This window comes from Agelaius phoeniceus, chromosome 17 (genome assembly GCF_051311805.1).
Source record: "Agelaius phoeniceus isolate bAgePho1 chromosome 17, bAgePho1.hap1, whole genome shotgun sequence".
In the NCBI taxonomy this organism is placed as follows: domain Eukaryota; kingdom Metazoa; phylum Chordata; class Aves; order Passeriformes; family Icteridae; genus Agelaius; species Agelaius phoeniceus.
In genome coordinates this window covers 1481873-1487750 of record NC_135281.1, presented here as the reverse complement: position 1 = coordinate 1487750, position 5878 = coordinate 1481873, and the positions used below count along the sequence as shown (strand labels likewise).

At 57.1% G+C, this 5878-nt stretch overlaps 1 long non-coding RNA gene across 1 annotated transcript; it reads right to left on the bottom strand.

Moving 5' to 3' along the window:
* Positions 1-207: 207 nt before the first annotated feature.
* On the bottom strand, positions 208-5237 carry LOC143695414 (uncharacterized). The gene is made up of 2 exons (XR_013184573.1): positions 4929-5237; positions 208-1611 (listed from the first exon to the last, which is right to left on the bottom strand). It is a non-coding gene; the product is annotated as an uncharacterized LOC143695414 (long non-coding RNA).
* Between the last annotated feature and the right edge of the window lie 641 nt (positions 5238-5878).

The following is a 5878-nucleotide window of genomic DNA, read 5'->3' as shown; positions in this document are numbered from 1 at the left end:
GTAAAACCCAGAGCACAGCTTTTCACCATGCTGACTCATTTGCACAAAATACCCAGGAGTGCCCAGGGTTTCCTCTGCTGTCTCAGGAGCACAGCAGCCACGTGGCTCACCAGGCCTTGCTCCTCATGCTGACAGATCGAGTGGAAGAGGCAGTGGGGACCAGAGCAGCCTCCACCAGGGAGTCTGCCAAGGAACTCTGCTGTGAAGTTCAGGCACCATCAGCCTTTATTAAACAGCATTAAAGTTGTCCCTGCAGACTGACAACATGAAAATTTCATGTGGCTTTTAAGTAAGGCTGGGTGGAGCTCTTTAAACATCAGCATCTGGGGAACAATGAGGAAGAAATCAGTGCCAGGCTGGGGTCTGGGGAAGGACCCCCCTGGAATGCAGCAGGAGGAGCTCAGGGTGGGAGGGGAGCTGCAGGGCACTGCCCATGGCTCAACCAAAACCAGCTCCTCTCTTCAGCACTGCCTGATTTTGGGGCAGGGGTTGGAGGCAGCAGCTGATCTCTTGTTGCTGATCTCCTGTTGCAGATCTCTTGTTGCAGGTCTCTTGTTGCTGATCTCTTGATGCAGATCTCTTTGCCTTGGAGTGAGTCCAGAGGAGATCACAAAGATGCTCCCAGGGCTGGAGCCCCTCTGCTCTGGGACAGGCTGGGAGAGCTGGGGGTGCTCCCCTGGAGGAGGCTCCAGGAAGAGTTCAGAGCCCCTGCCAGTGCCTGAAGGGGCTCCAGGAGACCAGGAGAGGGACTGGGGACAAGGGACGGAGGGACAGAACACAGGGAATGGCTCCCAGTGCCAGAGGACAGGGATGGATGGGATATTGGGAGGGAATTGTTCCCTGTGAGGGTGGGCAGGCCCTGGCACAGGGGGCCCAGAGCAGCTGTGGCTGCCCCTGGATCCCTGGCAATGCCCAAGGCCAGGCTGGATGGGGCTGGGAACACCTGGGACAGTGGGAGGTGTCCCTGCCATGGCAGAGGGGGCACTGGATGAGGTTTATATTCCCTTCCAGCCCAAACTATGCCGTGGTCCAATGATTCTGTGATCTTGGAATCTCTGACTCAAGAAGATCCTTTTGTTCCTGTACCTGTAAGGTGGGGAATGAATGTAAAGGGTTTAAAGGACACTTCTTGTCCTGGTCCAAGTGCTGCTGACAGGAACAGGAGCCAGTCCATTGCAGAGGGAGTTCTGTCCCTGTGGGCAGGTGAAGGCCCTGGTCCCTCTCCATCCTGTGTCACTGGCTGTTGACTCCATGGAATGGGACAGACCAAACCTCAGAGCAGAGCAGCAGAGCTCCTGTCACTCAGCATGAGCTCTGTTCTGCCTTCTGTGAGAGCTCCAGGGCTGGAAGGGATTTGCCCAGACTCCTCCTCTGGTTTTGCAGCTCCCACTGGCATTGTCAGCCCTGAGCCTTTACTGGAGAAAGAGCCCAAAGCTGCCATCCCTCAGAGGGGCCAAGCCCAGGTAAAACAGCTGAGCTCAGGGCAGGAGGGGCTCACAGCCAGGCAGGGCTGCAGGGGGAGGGGAAGCCATGGGGGGCTCACTCACAGCAGCACAGTGGGAACTGTGGCAGCAGCTCTCTGGCTTTCCCAGGCATCATTCTGGGAAAAGTCTGTGAGAAGAGCAGAAAAAATCATTAGAAACAATTCCTATCTTTTCTTGCTGCACCTGCTATTGTGCACATGTGGAATGTGTTATGGAGATTTGTTTACCAAAGGGTGGTTTCTTAATTAAGCAATGGTGATTGGGTTTGGATTGGAGGACCAATTAGTCCACCTGTGCCATAACTGTCTATAAAATAACAATGGGTTCCTTAATAAAGATTATTATTGATCAGCCTTCTGTAATACATGGAGTCTCTATCAGTTTTTACCCAGCCAGGGCCCTGTGGCTGTGACAGGAGCATGGCCCAGGCCATGCCCAGGATCCCCTTGGCTCTGGCAGCCTCAGCCAAAGCAGCTGCTCCATCCTGACCCCTCCTCATCACTCCAAGGCCTCCTCAGTTTGGGAGGACCTGCTGCTTTGGGTCTGCTCGTGCTGGCCCAGGTCCCCTCTGTGGGGACAGTTCCCCCAGCCTGTGTGGCCTCATCTCCTCCAGGGCTGGCACGTGCTGGGCTCTCCCCAGGGCTCGGCACAGGGAGGGAAGTGGAAGGAAAAGAGAAGCTGCCTGGTCCTGGTGGCCTGTGGCAAATGGCCCCAGTGTTCAGTGCCCTCAGGCTGCACAGGTCCTGCAGAGCCCAGGGAGGAGGAGGGGACAGGGCCCACCCTGCCACACATCCCCAGGGAGCTCTGGGAACGTCCTGGGGTGATTCCAGGGGAGTTCCTGGGCTGGGAGCCAACTCCAGTGGAAGTTCTGCTGAGTGCCAGAGATGGGGGTTGAGCTGCCACCTGTCAATAATTAATGCAGCACTTCCTTTAATGAGTGCCCCTAATTGCAGCAGCTCAGCCCCCGTGTGTCACTGCAGCCCTGCAGTGACCCAGGCTCCCCAGGTGGCACTGGTGACACTGCCCTGTCACACAGAGGGTCCCACACTGCTGGAGCAGCTGGTGCTGATCTCTGCAAGCACATTTGGCCTCTCCATGCCCCTTGTGGCAGCAGCTCTCTGGCCACAGAGAGAAACACAACATTCCCAGGCATCATTCTGGGACAGGCTGAGAGAAAATCAGCGAAAAGAATGAGAAACAATTCTTATCTTCACTTGTTGCACCTGGTATTGTGCACATGTGGAATGTGTTATGGAGATTTGTTTACCAAAGGGTGGTTTCTTAATTAACCAATGGTGATGGTGTTTTAGTAAAGGACCAATCAAGTCCACCTGCAGTGAAGTAGGGTATAAAAGCATGGGTTTCTTAATAAAGTTATTATTAGCTTTCTGAAATATGAAATATATGGAGTCTGTGTCACTTGTTACTCAGCCCTGGCCCTGATTCCTTTTTGGGGCTCTCTGGGGTCCTCCCCCTCCTGGGCCACAATCCCCAGGTGTGGCACAAATGCCCCCACATGGGGGGCAGAGCAGGTTCTGGCATTTCAGGGACAGAAACAAGTTCCCCTTTAGGGCACAGGAAATAGGGGTGAGACCCTCTGAGCACAGTGGGACCACTAAAGAACCCAGAGGAGCAGGGAGAAGCCTGGGAACAAGAGGAGAGCCTCTTACAGATGTGCCTTCCTTTCACTCCCTCTGACCCCTACCTGGATGCTCCTCCTGGCCTGTGGAAAGCTCTCCAGAAGGTGAAAATCACCATTTTTTGGTTTTTCCAGCTTGAGCTCTAAACAAATAGTTAAATAAATATTCCTGGTGCAGCAGTTGTTTCCAACAAAGGCAGCACACAGTTCCTGAGGCCCTGCCATGGGGTGGGGATGCGTGGAGGGCAGGATCCTGCACTGCCTCCAGTGTCCTTGCCCCTCTGGCTGAGCTCAGATCCCCGTTTCTTCCAGGCCAAAGCTGCACATGGCTGTTAACAGCCCTTGGCCTGAGCAGGACCTTGCTGTGCCCCCAGCCCTCTGCTCCTCTCAGGCTGGCACTGGGGTGGGCACAGCTCCGGGGCTGGGGGAGATGGGAAGGAGGAAAGCTCCAAGGAGGGCACCCCAAGGAGGGGCTGAGGGCTGTGAGCCCCCAGCTCTCTGCACCCCTTGCTGTGGCCATCAGCTTCCTCCCTGCCCATGGTGGGGTGGCACCTGCCTGGCCCTGTGCCCTCCTGGGGGCTGCCATGCCAGGGCCCATCTCCTCCTGTACTTCCCTGGCTGGAATGCCCTCCATTCCAGGCATTTGGAAATCCTGGCCCTGGCCTGTTCCTGCTGCCACTTGCCTCCCCCTTGTCCCCTGGGGTCCCTCGTACCCTGGCTCCAGCACTGGTGGCTTTTCATGTCCTCTGCAGAGCAGGTTCAGGAACTGCCCCTCAGAGGGACACAGGGAGGGACCCACGGTGCCCCTGGGGATCCATCAGGTTCCTGAGCCCAGGACTGGAGGGTGGCAGGGGAAGCCATCAGACCCTCCAGTGCTGCTGGAGCCCAGTGGGATGGACAGGGCCCAACGCTGAGGGGTGAGCACAGGGCGTTCCTTGGGGACCTCCTGTCCCTGTCCCCCTCCCTGGGACCCGGCACCCCCAGCCCAGGGCAGCCCCGGTGCCTGGAGCCCCCACAGGAGCACGGCTGGGCTGGGGGGGGCTCAGAACCCCCCGGCTCCTCCTGCCTGCTCAGCCACAACAGCCCCAGACACGGACACGCTGCTGCCTCTGCCTCCCCTTCCTCCCCGGCCTCGGGGGCTGCTGCTCCCCTCACCTGCCAGGGGCTGCTCACAGGCGGTGCCAGCCACTGCCAGCCCTGCCCTGGCTCCTGCAGCCTGTGCCCAGGCAGGCACTGCCAGGGGGACACTGCCAGGGGGGCACTGTGCAGGGGCAGGCACTGCCAGGGGAGCACTGTGCCCAGGGAAGGCACTGCCAGGGGGGCACTGTGCCCGGGGGCAGGCATTTCCAGGGGGGCACTGTGCCCAGGGAGGCATTGCCTGGGCTGGACACGCAGCCTCTGCCCTGTGCCACTGTGCCCAGCCACGGGCAGGGCTGTCCCCACTGCTGGCAGGGACACCAGGGCCAGGTGACAGCGGGCTCAGAAAGGTCCTGTATCCCTGCAGCAGCTCTGCCCTCCTGCACCTGCTGGCAGAGGGGGATCCCACCCCAAAGGATGCTCCTCACCCAGGAGTGGGGCTGCCACTGTCCTGCCTGCCCAGCACACAGCCGGGGACATGTGAGGTGAGGGAAGAGGTCCCTTGGAGGTGACAGCAATGCCAATACCGCCAGTGAGAGGTGATGGAAACCCTGCCTGTGCCTGGAAGGGGGTGCCCAGCTCCCTGGCAGCCTCCCTGCCTCAGTTTCCCCAGTTGTGCCATCCCTGGCTTTGCTTTAGGGACCCACAATAATGTGAATTTTCCAAACCTGGGAGCAGATGTGATGCGAGCCCCCATTCCTCTCCTCAGCCTCCTGCCAGCTCTCCAGTTCTGTGCTCCCATGGCAAACCCAAAAGCTTCCTCCTCCTCCTCCTCTTCACTCTTCTCGCAGCTGCCAGAAGAGCACAGGGCCCTGATCCAGGACCTCTGCAAGGGATCTGAGCTGGGCCTCATCCGTGCTGGGGCTGGTGCTGTGCTGCTCCTGCAGCTCCTGGGTGTGGGGGCCAAGGCCCCTGCCGGCCCTCCCCTGAGGCGAGGCTGTTTTCTCACCACATCTCACTTGTGCTGAGCACCTCCCTCTATTCGTGGACCTTCTGAGCATCATTTGCTTCCCAGGCATTCTACCCCCACCCCCTTTATTTTTAAATTAAAAAGAAAAAAAGCCATGTTTCCATAGGAACTTGGAGAGAGGCTGATCCCGACCTCATTATTTGCTCAGTGAAAGGAACTTTATTTTTATCTGTTTGTGTACATTGTCAGATTTTGGCTAAACCTACTTTCCTGACTTTGTACAGTGAGTTCTTTTAATCTTCATTTCAGATGCATTCATCCCGGGGCTTAATTTATCCTGTATTGTGATCAAATTTAGCTGAAAGCGATCTGCTTTGCCAATGCTGAATATTCATCAGCTGCCTCATTCATTCAGAGCAGCGGGCGGGGCTGCCCCAGGTGCTGCCCGAGTGTCGGGCCCAGGACATTGCTCTGGCTGCCCTGGGTGATGAGAGACCCTGGCAGGGGCTCAGAGACCTCGGCATGGAGTCAAAAACACCTGTGCCTTTGGTTTTAGTCCATGGAAACAATTCCTTACTTTGTGTGAAGAGTTACAAGCCACAAGAGTTTGAGTAGAATGATAGTTAATGTGTCACAGGGTGAAAAAGTAGAATTTTGGGGGTTTAGAATGGGGGTTCAAGAGGCAAAATGGAGGAATCTGTGCATGTC